We start from the raw sequence: 17,331 nt of genomic DNA, 5'->3' as shown, positions 1-17,331 counted from the left end.
CTGCCCCGGCCGCGGAGGGGCCGGCACGGCGCGGCCAGGGTCCGCCGCCCGCCTCCCTCCCCCTAGCCCCAGCCCGACACCCGCGCCTCGCCGACGGAGCGGCACCAACCTGCAGTCCCCACCGCCGCCTCCTCGGAAAGAGCCGGAGCTGCCTCTGCCCGCCTCAGCCTCCAGCCCCCGGGGCGGGCGGCCTTACCCGCCTCCGCCTGCTGCTGTCCGCGGTGCCCCCCCGGCGGCGGCGGCGGGCTGGCTCGACGCCGCTGCCCTCGGGAGGCGGGGAACGGGCGAGCGGGGCGGGCGGCGGCGGCTGCGGGAGCCTCGCTCATTGAGTGCGGCAACCCCAGCTGTCGCCGCCGCTGCTCCCCGCAGCCGCTACTTCCTGTGCAGCGATGGTTCAGTTCCTCCCGGGCCGCTGGGGGCAGGAGAGCCGGGCGGCGGGGAGGAGGAGGAGGAGGAGGAGAGGAAGAGGGGGAAGGTCGGGTCAGATAGCGGGGGCGGCAGAGGCCGACGCTGCTCCTCTCGCCCGACCCAAGCCAGCCCGGCCTTGCCCCGCCCCGGCCAGCACGGCGGGACCGCTGCCGACCGCACGCACCGCACCGCAGAGCCGAGCGGCGGGACGCGATGCGGCGAAGCCGCCCGGCCGCCCCCCGCCCAGTCGCCGCCTGCGCTCCCCCCACCGCGGGGCGGTCGCCAGGGGGCGCCGCCGCTCCCGTCCGAGGCGCCCCTCGCCGCGGCGGGTAATCGCTGTGCCCCGTCGGCGGGCGCGGGGCGACCGCCCGTACCGGGAAAGGGGCGGAGAGATCCCGCACCCCTCACCGCTCGGCCGGGGCCGAAAGCTCGTTCCCCCGTCCCAGGGAGCGGTGGCGGCAGCGGTGCCTGTCCCCGGCCCCTCCGCGAGGATGGAGAGCCGCCTCGCTCGGGCGCTGCCGCTCACCAGAACCGCGGCGGGCAGGGCAAGCGGCCGGTGTCCTCCCGTGCGCCGGGCAGCGCGCCCCACGACCCCCACGGCGGGCTGGGATCGGGGGGGCTGAAGGGGAAAGACCGGCCCCAAACCGGGGGCTCTCGGCCGTAGGGGTGGCAGCCCGTGGGCAGCGAATGGGATGCCCTGGCAAGGACGGGACTTGCTGGAAGCTCTTCATGGAAGGCGCAGGGCCTCACCCTGGCCCTTTGATTGTGAACAAACGTTAATGCCAGCGGCTGACAGCACCTGCCTGCTTGCTCCTCCACGGGCCGTATCCAAGGAATTGGAAGAGTTCGGCCCGTTTTCCAGAACAAGCCTTGAAAGACGGCAGTTCTGTGTGGAATCCTCCTCGCTCTCTTCAGGGTGTGACAGGGCTGCGTGTGGGGGGTGCGACAGCTCCCTCCCTCCCGGCCAGAGAAGTTCAAGTCCGCCAGAGGTTCACAGGTGATAACGAGTAGGAGAGAAGGGAGGCCGTCCCCTCCTCTCCTGGGTGCAGCGTGAGGAAGCATCAAAGCTGGGAAGTTAGAAAATCTTTTAGATAAAACCTTTAAAACTGGAACAACATTCTCAGATAACCAGTGGCTAATGCTAGCCTTCAAACACCTTCCCAATCCACTAAGTAACTGGTTTTACTTTCAGTGATGATGGGAGCTTGCACCTCCCAAAACGCTTTGGTTGCGACTGCACACACTCAACACCTCTGAAAATCAATTCCTTTTCTTCGGTTCCAGAATAGAGATTTTGAGACTTAGCATCAGGCAGTAACATGGAGAGACAGTGGTCAGAGTGATGTCTGGATCACTGTGGTAAAGCAAATACTACCCTCAGCGGTTATGAAAGAAAATATATGTTTTTAACAGTTATTTAGGTTCAGAATGCTCCCCTTTGGCCTGAAGCATGTGACATTCAGAACATTATAAATTGACCTACTTTAGAACAGCACACACAAGTAATATCTAAATATTTATGTTCTGAGTTTACTTGAAGTGCCATTAAATCCCTTAATTACTGCGCTGCTGCTGTTACTGCAGAACCCACTGCTGGTTCCCGTTGTACATGAGTTCTAGTAAGAGGCAGCGATTCCACCCGTAGGTCAGGTAGGTATGCTGCTTTTCCTTCTACCTCTGTCTCCTCCAGCACAGCCTCTCCCAGCAGTTCTCATCACAGAATCACCTAGGTTGGAAGAGACCCTTTAGATCTTTGAGTCCAACCACAGCCTAATCCTGCCTAGTCCACCTCTAGATCATGTCCTTCATCTACACGCCTTTTAAATACCTCCAGGCATGGTCACTCCACCAGCTCCCTGGACAGCCTGTTCCAGTGAATGACAACCCTTTCAGTAAAGAAATTCTTCCTGATACCTAACTTAAACCTCCCCTGGTGCAATTTAAAGCCATTTCCTCTCATCCTGTCACTTGTCACCTGAGAGAAGAGACCAACCCCGACATCTCTGCAACCGCCTTGCAGGTCGTTGCAGAGAGCGATAAGGTCTCCCCTCAGCCTCTTTCTCAAGACTAAAAAGCCCCAGCTCCCTCAGCCACTCCTTATAGGACTTGTGCCGCAGACCTTTCACCAGCTGCGTTGCCCTCCTCTGGATGCGCTCCAGCATCTCAGTGTCCTTTGTGTAGCGAGGGGCCCAAAACTGAACACAGTACCCAAAGTGCAGCCTCATACCAGAGCCAGGTATAACAACTATCACTTCCCTGCCTGCTGGTCACACTACTCCTGACACAGGCCAGGATGCCGTTGGCCTTCTTGGCCGTCTGGGCACACTGCTGGCTCATGTTCAGACAGCTGTCGACCACCACCCCCAGGACCTTCTTCTCCAGGGAGTTCTCCAGCCACTCTGCCCCAAGCCTGTACTGTTTCCTGGGGTTATTGTGACCGAAGTGTAGGACCTGGCACTTGGCCTTGTTGAACCCCATAAAATTGGCCTCTGCCCATCGATCTAGCCTGCCCAGGTCCCACACTGCTCAGCTCATGCCACCTTGTCCAATCACAAAATCTTTGGCCAATCTCTTATGCCAGTGAAGCTTTATCATAGGCTGCCATAGGTTCCAGCAGCCTCTGTGGCTTCCTGGAGAATGTTGCAAGTGATTTCACTCCCTCACGTAGCTCAAACCTGAGGCAGGACAAAGCCAATTTATCATTTCTCTAAGGGGCCCGGTGCTGAGCCTCCTCTTTGTCTTCATCTTCATTCCCCACACTGGTAGTACACAGGTATTAGCAGCTTATTTTTCTGCAACTTCTGGGTTTGCACAAGGACGCATGTGGAGTGCAGCTTCCGTTTCTGCTCTGTGTGCACTTCTAGTATACTTTATGAGTCTGTTACCAAATAAGAAATAGCTCATTCAAGGAAATGATCTAATAGAAGCAGCTCATGACAGTTTGATTGCAGAAACAGAGCATGACATAATTTCTTCAGCCTTCTGGCTTTTCAGATTGTATCGTTAACAGGAAGGCAGTTAAGCTTGCCTGACCTGTTTCTCATCTGCCCAAATTTTAACTACAGCAAAGTATAAAAGTCCATATTTTCTAATGTACTGGCATTGCTTATGTGCTTGCAGTGGCCACTGAGAGAGCTGTGCATGTAGCAGTCAAATGACCAAACCTAAAGCCTGAAAAGATGCTGCATTCATGGCATGTTTTAGCATGAGACAGATGCAGAAGAAAAAGAGAAAAAGACATTTAATATTGAGGAATAAAAATGGTGAATAGGCGTGAAAAAAATTAATCCCAGAAGGTAACACCTATGCTTGCCAAGAAATTAATCTCCACCTTCCTGCTCAGCTGCGTTCTGACATCTTTCTGGCAGATAGCATCTTCTCTTTCTCAGCTGGTAAGAGAGCTCTGTGAAGTGCTGACCATTACCTCTGGAGTCAAACTGAGCCACGGTCCTGATGATGTTCATCCATTAATATCCCCAGGCTTAAAATGAGCTGTTCCACAGGAGCCTAGTTAGTTATGTGCACAAAGCAACTTTTCAAATAGAGTGCTACTAGCCTTTTTTATTGAGCAAAAAAGCATTTAACATATCAAAGGGGCTAAAATCTGCTTAAGAACATCAGGAAAGCAGCAACTGCATACCACCCCAACAGGTCTGCAGGGTCTGCTGGAAAGACTCTTAAATCGATTCTCACTTGAAAATATGAGCATAATTAGGAGAAGCAAATTTTGTCTCCCCCTAAAGAGACTTTTCAACTGTAAGGGGGGTTTAGTTCTTGTAGCTTTTGACATATATCCCTTTTTGTACCTGCTATACAGTCTCCTCCCCATCCTCTCTAATCTCATTCTGGTTTCTCAAACCATTAGTTAGAAATCACAGGAGGACATTTCTCTGCTAGTTTTCAATACTGAGCAGTGCCTGAGTTGTGTTCAACACCTCGGTCGAAAGGCAGCTCCTCGTTACTTCCCATCACCTGATTAACTTCTGGCATGAGCAGAAGCCAGGCACCCACTTGTACCTCTGTACAGCAGGTACCGCGTGAGCCGCTGCACGTCAGTGCTGAGCGGTCAGGGAGACTCGCCGCCGATGCTGAATCAGCGCTCATCGGTACTTGAAAATTCAGGGGTGCTCTGCTAAGTGCAGACACACAGCACTGGTCACATAAGTGAAAGCATGACGTAGAAACAACACTTGCATTTTCTAGTGTTAACGCATCCTATCCTAAATTTAAGCTCTAATTAACCTGAGGCCTTAACCAAAAACACATGCTGACGCATTGCACTCGTGTGTGTGTGTGATACTGAAGATACAGAAAGCCAGAAGTCAGGTCCTGAAGAGGTTAATACTTTAAATCTAACCTAACTGAATATCCTCTTAGCTTACCAAATGTTCAGCGTTGCCTTTATAAACATTTGTACAGTGTCCTCTGCTTTGTTGTGTTCTCAGTCGTGTCGTGCTGTTGATTTTGACAAATTAACAGAAACCTGTGCTGTGAGCACAGCTTTCTAACAATTACCCAAAAATTAACTACCATTAGGGATGAAATTTCTCAACCCGTAAGACTTTTTTTTTCCCCTCCTTTGGGAAAGCACAGCCAGCTTTCACTTGGTCACTTTTGGGTTATATGAGCATTGAAAAAACAGCCCAATTGCCATAATTACGCACACTTCCAGTATGTTAGAAGAAATATGACTAAAAATAATGATGTCAAAAGATAAAAATACGTATTATAGCAAGTGTTTCAGAAGGCACTGCTGATCCGGAGTGCCTAACTGCATACTTTAAGGGACCTGCTTTCTCAAAGCTGTTGAGTTTGTATAAACAGTTCCCTTCCAGATGTCTCAATTACATTTTTGTAATGATTTTTTTCTTTCTCTCTCAGTTCTAATGCTGGTCTCCATTAGGAATGATCTGAGAAAGTCTGATAGACAGAGTTGCTTATGAGACCGGGACACAGTAATTCCTGGTTTTGGAATGCCAGATCATTTTAGGCAGAGCTGGCATCCCTAGATTTTTATCTCCATGTGCATAGCTGAAAAAAAAAAACTTCAGGTAGCTAAGTAAAATTTAAGCAGAAAATTGAGGCGTCAGCATGAGTTGGGAGGCAGGGAAGGCAGCTTAAATTCCCTTTGTGCACTTTAGACGCCCAAGTGCTTAACTGCCATTGTGGTGGGAGGTGGACTTGAAATCATATTAAATCCAAATGTCATTTAATTTAGATTTTCCTGGTGCCTTGTACGTTTGTTGAACAAACACTTGACAAAAATACATACTGCCAACAGCAGTCAAGTACGTGCATATGCTTTGCACATACACACGCATCTTTCAAAAGGGTTATGGAGCTTGAAGAAATGCAACATTATACTATTTTATTGGGCAGAATTAAGGAAAATCAGATTTGTATCTTTTCCACTGGAAAATTAATCCTACTTCTTTACAGAAGAGTCTTCCAATACAAAAAGAAAAAAAAAAAATCACATGATGCTGGGAAATAGGTCACGCTGCTCAGCAAAGAACAAAACCTCGCGCAACGCGAATCCACCGCACGCGTCGTGCTGTAGCTACAGATCCCTACACTTCCTCTTGAAATGGCATTCCATGCCTTCGGATGCCCTGAGGGGAATTTTAGTTCTTCTCACAAAGCACCTGGAACTCAACCAAACACTCTTGACTTATATTGAAATTACTTCCTCCCCTTCCCCACCCTAACCCCCCCCCACCCCGTCTCCCCCATAATCTACTGGCAGTATCTTGTGCATCTTCTTCAGGAAAAAATTGCCCATTAATGTTAGTGGCAGGTTTTCTGTACAATTCATATACATAAGGAGATCTGAGGGCATGCTGGATGAACGCTATTTTGATTTAACCCCTCTTAGCAGTATATATTTAACCTCTCTTAGCAGTACATTTTCAACTTCGAAAGCCCGAGCAAGGCTTGTTCTCCTAACAAGACTTGTTTCCCACTGTTAACACGAGGAGCCCAGCTCAACACAAACTGCAGATGTTGGGTGAAATGAACTCAGCTGCGTGGCTGCAGAAACATGCAGGGTCTGTAAGGGATCCTGGAGATCACTTAACCGAATGCTCGTTTAGCTGATCCAAGGGCTGCACAACCACCTCAGATAAAATTAAGGGATCTTTTCTTGTAATGCACCCACACTTGGTTTCAACGTGCAAATAAAAAGCCTCAGGTTCAGCTTCAAGTATCACTTTGCTAAGTTTCCTTTCATGAACTTGCTGCTTTTTGTGCTTGTGCGCAGGGAAAGATGCACGTATGTTTGACACTGAGCTTTGGTGGCCTGTTCCATCAACCACCTTCTGACAGCTTATGAGTCACTCGTGGTTCCCACACCAAGTGTGAAAAAGACTGGTTCAGTTTGGCTACAGAACACATCTGCACAAAGAAGTAGGACGGGGTAACGAAAACCCCACATAACGTCTGGTAGGATCAGGAAGGCAGAGCTGAGTTTACTGGGAGTTCATAATTCTGAATTCTCTGTTAATTGCTGTAGAAGTAGGAAACAAATTCGACTTTATTCGAGTCCTTAAAGCAATTCTGGAAGCTTAGCCAATTGATTTTCCTTTGCATTGCCAGAATGGTGGATGGGGGCCAGAATGTGAATGCAAATGAGATTTCTCCAGCTTCAGGACTGCATGAGGAGAGCTTTTCCGTCAGGCGCGGGGCTTGCTGCTCAGCTCTGGCGGCACGAGCGCACCGTGCGAGTTCTGTTATGCTTTTTAATGGTGGTCAGCACCGTAGGCAGCGCCTCTGTACTGACTGTATGTTGTACAAACCAACCATACAGCTGTATGTTGACAAACCAACCTACCCATTTCCTACACTGCTCCAGCAAAAACCTACCCACTCGGAGCTAAGCCGTTGCTGCTGGTTTTGGCCAGAGCTGCTGGCAGGCTGCCCTGTTATGTATAAACATGTAAAACATGAAAAGATAAAAGACTGCCATGTGCCAGATCCCTAATATAGATGAAAACTCGATTTCCTACCTCTGTGTGGAAGGAGTTGCTTTTCTTCTGGCTTTGGAAGCGTCTGCAGTTCAGTAAGCTGCTGTTACAGGGAAGGGGATATGCTTTCCCACTATGGTTTTGATAGACTTCAAAATGCTTTTCTGGAGTAATCCATGGCTGTGCCAGCCTGAAACTCAATAAACATGGTTTTAAGTGGACAGGGACTTAGTGGCACTGCTGTACATATCATAAAAATAAATCTGTTGATTTATTAATGTATGAACGAAGCCAGGGAGGATTGTCCAATATTATCTGTCATCATTGTATACAATCCCTGATCTATGGACCTGGCTCCTTACTTTGTTTCTCAGGTGTGGCTTTGGTGACACTAGCAGAGTGAGGCTGGCACTACAACCAACAAGTATAACCAAGAGGAAAACTGGACCCTATTTGTGCCACCAATTAAGGTCGTAGGCTAGGGGTATTCAGTAAGCTCCCAAACCCAGGTGGGAGCTAGTACACAAGGCTGTGGCAACACTTACGTTAGACAGGCTTATTTGCATGGTTTTGGTAGTCTCTCTGTATGTGTTAATCTTAACACATGAGTAATTTTCCTGAGACCTACTGAAATGAAAACTGAATGTCACGGTCTCCGTTTGGTCTGTACATCTGTTACTGATGCTCTGGTTTACATAATACCAGTGAATTGCTGGGCAGTTTAGAGCACATACCACACTACTTATTGCAGATTTCAATGTAATTGCCACATATCTGAAGCTAAGGAGAGAAGAGAGAGGACCCAGTGGACATCCCTCTCCCCTTCCCAAAAGCATAAAAGACATTTATAATTTACACAGCCTTAAAAATCCCATTGCTGATCTACCATTGCTTCAAAATCTACATTCATGACCACAAGTTCTGAGAAATACCAGTTCCACAGTCACGTTACTGCCTGGATTTGCCAGGAATGGAAATGAGAGTAAGGTACAGCAGATTTTGTGACATCAGCAGTGCTTCAGCATATCTGCAGTTGGGAAATGTTTGGATGCATTTGTGTCAGAAGAGAAAAGCAGCAATTACTGATAGGGAGTCTCTGAGGCAGATCCAAGTGGGTCATCATATGAAGCAGACTGTCTCTGTTGTCAGATAAAAAAAAGACCCAACACATATTTGAAAGAACCAGGGATTCGTGCAGTGCCAGTTAAGTGTAATGCACAGTAATCAGACACTCAAGTAAGAAAATCTGCTGCAAGGAAAATGGGCAACAAGTTTCAGTGGGGAGACAGGGGCTGCAAAAGCCTGTTACAAGTGTTCTTGCTCCCACAGATGCACTGATGAGATCATTATAGTAAAATAAGCATGGGACTGATTATCTGGACTGTACATCAGAAAGTGCTCCTTATGCAAAATTTTTCTGGCTAGAAATCCATTAATCTAAGTGCAGGAACTGTAACTGGTTTCACAGTAAGACTTGCACCTCTGTGAAATCACATGTAAATCTGTGATTAACTGATTCATGGAAGGAGGACTTCCCATTGTGAACCAGATGCTGAGTTTGGGGAATGACTCCTACACGTCCTTGGCAAGACAGGAAAAACAATACATCCACTTAACTTGTTTCTACTGTGCTTGCTATTGATGACCTGGCGGTGAGGACATAGTTATTCTGGAGCTCAAGCCAAACGCACACACAGCAACGTGCAGGCAAGAGGGATTGAGTAGAGCAGCACCATGGCAAAGAGTTGACCTCACTAGTAACACTACATGAATCACTATGAGAGAGAGAGGACAGGCAGAAGAGAAGAGGAGGTCTGCTGAAACCATCCCAGGAAAAAGCTCTACCTTACAGAGTGAATCTAATCAAAAGGACATTCACAGATCTTCCTGAAGACCTCTTCCTATTAGCAGTCCAGAAGCAAGGGCTGGAAGTTGTGGATTTGGCAGTTGACATTTGCCAGGAGAGACCAATAAAGGCACTGCAAGAAGGATACTTCTCTTCCACAACGCACCCACAAGGCACATGACCTGAGAAGAGATACCTTGTTTGTATAGCTCTATTTATAAAATCAGGATTCATCAAATTATCACTTGAAGAACGGGCAAGATACTACTGAGAAGCTGCATGACAAAGATTACTGTCCCACACATGAACCCCTCTGCTTCAGTCTCACCAAAGACCACTGAGGGGAAACCGAGCTTCCTAAATCATCATGGGAGGCTACACATAGATGTAGTAGTTCTCACATTCTCCAGGACGATGAGACCAAATCATCACTCAAGGCACAGAAGCCTTGTGCTTGGATTCAGCAATGCTGTACTGCATGGGTGTATTGGAAAACTGCTGTTGCTTTCTTGAGGTTATTTTCTGAAACATAATCCTGGGCAAGACTGACAGTAATGACCATAATGTATATTCCCTGAACAGTGGCTTTTGGGATGAAACACCGCTCATAAGTCTTACTGCAGTGCCAGAGTGTTATACAGTGTCAGGAGCCCTGCTATTTACAGACTTCCCACAGGCTTGGATAATCATGGGGCTTCTCACCAGAAACTGTGGGATTCCTGTGTCACAGTGTGACAACCAGGAGCTGGTGCCACTGGGCACTACAGGACACTCGCCTGTGCCAAACGTGGATGTGGGGAGAGCCAAGGAGGCTCTCGCCACTTACTACCACACAACAGCTACCAGCACTCAGCACAGCTTGAATGGGCACTTCCAAGTAGGAAACTCCTGGAGGAGACATTCCCGGGCATGGGACTGTCTGTGCTGGGTCCAGCCAGCACTGGCTGGATCCTAGAGGGACACGCAGGCAACGTAAACACTGTGTAACAGGACCACAAACCAAAGCCGCCCTCAGCCTTGACAGTGTCCTCAAAATGTGGAAAAAAATTTAAAAAAGGATACATTGTCCTGGTTTCAGCTGAGGGAGAGTTTATTCTCCTTGTAGTAGCAAACGTGGAGCTGTGTTTTGGGTTTGTATTGACAACACAGAGATGGTTTTCATTATACAGAGAGGATTTCATTACTGCTGTGCGGTGCTCACACCCAGCCAAGGCCTTTCCTGCCCCTCACACCACCCCGTCGGCAGGATGGTTGGGGTTGCACAAGGAGCTGGGAGGGGACACGTCCAGGACAGCTGAGCACTTGGCACAGATTATGATCAGGTTGGTTTTCTTTTTTACTGACATATCAATCAGTACATGAAGGATGTAAAAATCAAGTACTTGGAATGTCTAGTAAAATAATTAGTATATATACAGATCTTATTTGCAAGGAAGAAGTACAAAGTAGTGAAAAACTACTGACTGCAAAATTACCTATTTTAATAATTTCAATGCAACAGTAACTTTTGCAAATGAAAAGAGCAAAAAGATGAAGGACAAAAAAATATTAAGGTTGATAATATCCACCAGTGAACATTCAGCTATGCCATGATGGAAATTTCAACTATGGATCCAAAACAGAAAAATTGAGTACCACAGTTTGCTGAAAAACTTTCACCTATAGAAAAGGGCTCATGCAGAATGAGGATCTCATATCATGGGGACTACTTCTCGGACCAGAGCTTTTAAAACACTGATTATTGCAATGCTGAAGAGAGGATACAGGCACATACACACAGGTAGATATATTGAATACCTCCAGGTATATTTTTCCTAGCTCACAGCTCCCCAGTTACTCTTTGAGACAGAAAAAAAAACCCCCAGGTAGGCTGGGGATGAGGAAACCACATTCCCCACTGTGTTGGCAGCCCAGGGAATCAGCCAGGGCCCAGAAATGACCCTGTGTGGTGAGCTGATCCTGTCATATATCAACCTGCTTTTGTTTTATATGTGTACAGAGCAGCTTCCCAGTCTTAGGAGTAACTGTGGGAAGTACGGAGAATCTGGAGAGTAAATGTTAATATCCTGATTTTCTTTTTCCAGATCAACAAGATTACTTTCTTACATAATATCCCACCATGCAATTTACAGAACAAGTGCTGATGATTAGACTGTATGATAAAACAGTCTGAACACAGGGTTTGGGGAAAAACAGTAGAAGTTGCCAATTCCAACTGGGAGACCGCTCTTTAAAAGGCATGGGATCAGCTCAAATTCTGCCAAGAGGAAGGAACAGGAATGCAAAAAGATCCCAAGGTGGGCTGTTACTAGTATGGATTATTTGCCTTGCTTTAAATTTAAGACACATTTAACAAAGGGGATGTTTTCAGATAGTCTTTGGAGACTTCAAAAAGAAATCTACTGTTTCCTGTATTTTTTCCTTGCGATGAATTGCCTGGGACTCCTGGGTTCTGCCGCAATAGCAGTGAGTGATACACACCAGCATCTCAATGTCTGTTTACCTGTCTGTAAGCTTGGGCTGGTCTTTCTAGTTTTTAGCGTGTTTTAACTATTTCATTGTATAGCTGGACACCAAAAAATGCCTGAAAAATGCCTCCTGTGCCATCTGATTGCCTTTTCAGTAAATTCTCCCAAGCCTCTTTAGTGTGGCAACCTCACTAATTAGGTGGAAAGGCAATCCTTAATTTGCTCAAGGATGTTAAGTGTACTGCACCTTTTCTTCTCTGCAGTGCTCCACAGCCTTGTCCCTGTCACCAGTCCATATAGACAGCCCTTGCTTATTGGAGAGGAAGGATAGGCACCTTCTCACGTTGGATATCTGTGTGGAGATGCTTTTTCCCAAACCTGCTCCTTGTGAGCCTGATTTCACACCTGTTAAAGTGATAGGAACCTTTGCATTGAGCATGATTAGGAGGTGCAATGAACTTGGGCTGCTTGGGCTTGGGTTGTTAATAGGCTTTCAAAGCTTCACCAGCACTGCTGGATTATCAAGTGCTGTACATGTGTATGGAGTTTTGGGCAATCAGCATGGGATGACACAGAAGAAAGAAGTTTTGCTTAAGTTAATGATTTGAAATATCCCTGAGATAAGAGGAGATACCTGCAATCTTAAGGTAAAGGTTTTCTAGGCTCACTGTCTGAAGATCATATGCATTTGTGGTCATAATACATAGATATTTTGAACTATTCCCTTAGCATTAAATTTCACAGCTGTTGTTTTACAAACCCTGCTGTTCAAAGAAGTCTGAATTATTAAGTCAGGAGTTTAGGGCAGTTTCTCTCAAAAAAAAACCCCAACCAAACCCACAAACCCAGCAATACAGACAAATGTACTGCAGAGAACCAGAAACAATCCAGACAGACCTTGAGAAAGATTAACTTGGTGTAATTGCCTTGTCAGAAATAGGAAGGGAATGTCAAGTTCATGTAATTTTCTCTTCCCCCTAAATCCAGAAATGGAATTAAGTGAGCCTGATGCAATCACAGCTCCGGTTTGGCCATGATCTGGCAGCACCAAGCAGCGACAGCTGTAACCTCTGCCGTGCCTATGACTGGCACAGCACAGGGAGAGCTGGGAGCAGCTCCAAGGAGCCCTGCATTGCAACTCCAGCATGAAACAGAAGGAGAGGTTGCTACAGTTACCCTAAACATTTTCCCCTAAACCATACCTGTCGTCCCTCTGATGTCTCCCTACCAGAAACTAGTGCTCTTTGTAGTCCTTATGGTGAACAGTTTTGATTTTTAAAAGCTCTAGGCAGTCATTGTATGGTGTAATTTTCATAGTGCTGTTTAGATGCCTAAGTCAATTCCTTCACCTTCCTTCTTGTCCACCTGTCTCTTTCTTTCCTCTCAATGCTGTATACACCAAGCACTTTGCATGGTGGTGTAACATTCTGTAATATGTCAGGAAATATGCACAAATATTTACAGTAAATACACAGGGTGTACAGCAGATTTCCTTGCCACTGGACTGAGTTCACCCACTAGTTAAAATTAAGATAAATTCTGTATTAAATGGAAGGGCAAGGGATGCTTTCTAAACATCACTACCATCCCAAATTCAATGCAGAAAGAAACTAATCATGGAAACAAGGCAGGGAGGTGATCCTGTCAGCCAAGGGGATGAGGTGGTATTTTGTGCAGTGGGAATGAACAGAGGCCACGAGCTGTGGGAACATGATTTGGGGAATTCTGCACAGCCAGAAGTCATTATTAGGGAGCTAATAATAACGCATGAGACTCTGATCAAAGGTGTTGGAGAGTGGTATGGGATGAAGTTGTGGGTGACTGCTCAATGGAAGCCATGAAATAGTCAAGTCTGCTTTCAAAACGGCAATCCTGCTGCCCATGACAGACAGGCAGTACTCATTGGGAAGTTCACTCTCAGAAAAAGGAAACCAACATCCTGCCCAAGACAAACCCAGAGACCACAGAAGTAGTGCTCTTCCTCTCTTGGGGCTGAGCCTCGTGGCATAACTCAGATTGTACAGCCTTCCAAGCTTAGTGGGCCATTCATTTGTAATGGTGCACACCAGCATTTGCATCACAGCCTCAGGTGACACTTAAATTTAGGCCTTTTGGGGAATTTGGAGGCTACTGAAAGAAATTTGTGAATTAGGAACAGGAACACAGGCAGCCAGTGGCTCTGGAAGCAAGACACATCTGGCAAGCGTGACGTGGACTGAGGGATTTGGTTTTGATGCTCCAGCTTGTGCACAGACCGAATCCTGTGTGATCAGGGCGGCCGCACTGCAGGAGCGGGAAGACCCATCCTCAAAGGAAGTAAGCCTGACTGAGTCACCCAGGAGGATGATCATGGTCATGACTAATGGGAAAGAAGAACCACCAAATAAGCCATGGTTTAGCACAAAATCATGCCTGGAGACAGGTTTCAATCAAGACACCAAAAATATGACAAAAATAACGTCTTCAGTTTCCTGTACGTCAGCTCTTGATGACTGGGTAACAAATAAGATTTGGGATTTCTCAAGTAGCTCACACTGTTTAGCTTAATAAGGAGAGACTGCTAATTAGATCACAGGCTGTAAATATCTATCTACAAGGGAACAGAAATCTCATCAGTGAGGGCTCTTCAAATTAAAAAGCCCAACTGACTAACTGAAGCTCTAAACTCAAACTAAAAATGGCATGCCAAATCTGAAAAGTGTGGCTAGATAACCATTACCAAGCTATACTAACACTGAGTATCTTGTTTCTGGCAACCCATTAGAAACCTGTACCAGTGGTTACAGTGGATTGCCTACATCGCAGAAAGAAAGAAACAAACAAATAAAACCAACCCCTAACTGCTGTGAGTATGTTTTTCCTCAAAATACATGGTTCTAACAAGATTTTGGGAAGGTGGGTTGTGTTGCAGAGATGCTCACCCTACATAATCAAAACTCCATGTGGTTTATAATCTGCAGATCCCTGTTTTGCGCAGACTCATCTTTCAAGGTGCTTAGCTGGGTCTATCACAGGTTAAGGGGGTAAATTTCTGTGGGAACTGCTTGTCAAAATATTGGCAGTCCCTCACTAAGGCATCCTTATTAAATATAGCTCCCTTTGAAACTGCCAATGTGTGTAAGAGAGACCCAGAACTATGCAGACCATCACTGGCAAAATTACAATGTTCTGTAGAGATACTTTTCTCAAGTATATATATGTAAACAGAAAGAAACATAAATCGTTCAAAAGACAAAGGGGAAGGTCTGCAGCTGAAATTAACTGTCACATCCATCGACTCTATGGATGTAAACCTGGTAGTTTACACTACACAAGCATCGCTCCCAAATTCCCACCTGTCACAAACAGGCTGGGCTAAACAGATCATACTGTAACAAGAGAATAGATTAAATTGGACAAAGAGTGAAGGGAAGGCCTAAAAGCTTGATAATCAGTGTTTTAGAAAAAGAAGAGTTTCATCAGAGGCTGGCCAGTAGCTTAACCCAGTCCCAGTATAAGCAAATAGCCTCCTACAGTAATGGGGACGCTGAGGTTGCATAGTAAGATGGACTAATAGCACTGCCTGTTCATGCAGAGTGTGAACAGGTCTGGGATCTGCCTTAATCTGTAAAAAATGAGGGCAGAGATCCAATAAAAAAGGACAAGTTTTCTGCCCCTATTCTCCTCCCAATGTGAGGTGTGTAGAAGTGTGTTGCTTCAGTCAGTCTAGAGCCCAATGTTTTGGGCAAGCATGCACGGGGGTTGGACCCAATGATCTTTTGAGGTCCCTTCCAACCCCTATGATTCTGTGGTCATCACATATGAAGCATATGTCCACATATATAAGAACAGACCGCTGGGACATGGAGTGCGCTCCTTGGGTTAGTTCTACACCTTATTTTTACAAATTTTTAGATCAGTACCAGAGTTTGGCCCCTTCCTTCATAAACAACATGTACAGCCCTCTTAGTATGGATTTGGTCAAAAGCACACCACACTCAGCTTTCTGGGAAAGGGATTTCACCTCTGTATTATAGGGATACGGATTTGAAATCTGAGATTGAAGCCACTTCCCACATGATTTTCTTCCGGACTTGAGGCATTATCGATTGTGCAGCAAGGTTCAAAATCAAATTAAATGCATTGATTTGCTCCCAGGAAAACAGTCTATAAAAGGAGAAGCTGTTTCTCCAATGAGTTTCCTAAAATTAAAACAAAACAAACTCCTATTGCTTAATAGGAAACTCTTGCTATCTGACAGAGTCTTTGTCTCTAAAGAGAGATTGTGGCTTTGATTGTGAGGAATACTAGCGGAACACCTCTCAGGAGTCACAGCAGGTAAGCAGCAGTGCTAAAAACACAGATAGGATTTTGCTAGGTTGCTGGGATGGTAACAAAGGTGATGTTGTGTCGCCAAGGAAGACAAAAGATATGCACATTTTACAAATTCAGACAAAAATGTGATAGCAGCCAGATTCTGGGAAGGAACATTTCCACCCATTGTATCAAACTGAAGCTTGTTTTCTTACCCTACAACAGCCTGATATATTTTGGGATATTTTCTCTTCTCTCCTAGGAATACAACAAAACTGTCAGCTTATGGCATTCTACATCAGCAGCCAAGGAGAGAACAGAGAATAAGACATTTCTACCAGCTTCATTTGCAAAACTCATATTAATCAAAATCAAGCACTGTGGTACTTTTAAGCAGCCATGGCTGCTGAACCCTGGAGCTTTAACTTGTCATTTAAACAGTGGGGTTACTGCTTGTGTAAGCAGTCGCCTCTGAGCTCTCCGTAATTTGGGAAAACAAAAATGTGAAGTCAAACTCCCCTTTTATTTCCCTTATTCTGTCTCAATTAGAAAGGCTGTGATTCCCAGGGTGAGATCCTGCTGAGTAATACCACCACGGTATTTGCTTTCCATTCAGCACAATTAATAGATGACTTGCAGCGATCTACAGTAGTGAGGATGAGTTCCTGCTCCTTGCTGAAAACCTTGCCCCAGGTGCCACCCCTGCCCCTTGGAGCAGAGCATGGGTCCCTTAAAACATACCAGTGTTAGGGTCAAAGCCATACTTCCCTGGGGGATGTAGGAATGCCTGCCCTGGCTGCCACAAAATCCTGGCTGGAAGGAGCTCTGGTGGGAAAAGGGTCAGCTGGAGATGGCTCCCACTGCAGGCAAGGGACAGTCTTGTTTTGCTAGAGGCCTCGGTAGGAGAGCAGGCCTCCAGGAGCTGAGCGTAGGTGTGAGGAGAGAGAAAGGTTACTGAATTAACACGCACTGGGGAGAAGGGAGGTTCAAAGGGGACACAGGGGAACGGTGGGATGACATAACTGTGACCTAAAGAGGGACAGGGAAAACACACACAGCTTGTGTGTACCCCCAGCCCAAGCCCTCGGCCTTTATCCGCCTTCTGTCCCAGCTCCTTCAGGCTGTACCCTGAGCTGGGGTAACGCAGTGCGCCCAGGCCAAAGGCAACTAAACTTCCATCTACATGTTAGCGGGGACTCTGTTTAACAGCAGAAAGCGTGCTCCCCAGGGGCCCAAATTGAACTTTAATGAACAACTGAGTGGCACTATAGGGGTTCTGCCCTCGACTGGAGTATCTCGGAATTGCTGCAATGTAAACAATTTCCTAATATTAATGTAAGGCTGTTGTTAGATT

At 46.5% G+C, this 17,331-nt stretch overlaps 1 protein-coding gene across 1 annotated transcript in view; it reads right to left on the bottom strand.

Annotated features, from left to right (window-relative positions):
* The window catches only part of AGPAT3 (1-acylglycerol-3-phosphate O-acyltransferase 3), a 92,283-nt gene extending 91,910 nt beyond the window's left edge, over positions 1-373 (bottom strand). The window contains exon 1 of the mRNA XM_084270062.1: positions 110-373. The gene's annotated coding sequence lies outside the window, so the exon portion shown is untranslated. The remainder of the gene's footprint in view (positions 1-109) is intronic.
* Positions 374-17,331: the final 16,958 nt, after the last annotated feature.

The sequence above is a fragment of the Gallinula chloropus genome (assembly GCF_964237585.1).
Source record: "Gallinula chloropus genome assembly, chromosome: 1".
Taxonomy (NCBI): domain Eukaryota; kingdom Metazoa; phylum Chordata; class Aves; order Gruiformes; family Rallidae; genus Gallinula; species Gallinula chloropus.
The sequence above is the reverse complement of the archived record's forward strand: the minus strand, read 5'-3'. Positions and strand labels throughout refer to the sequence as shown.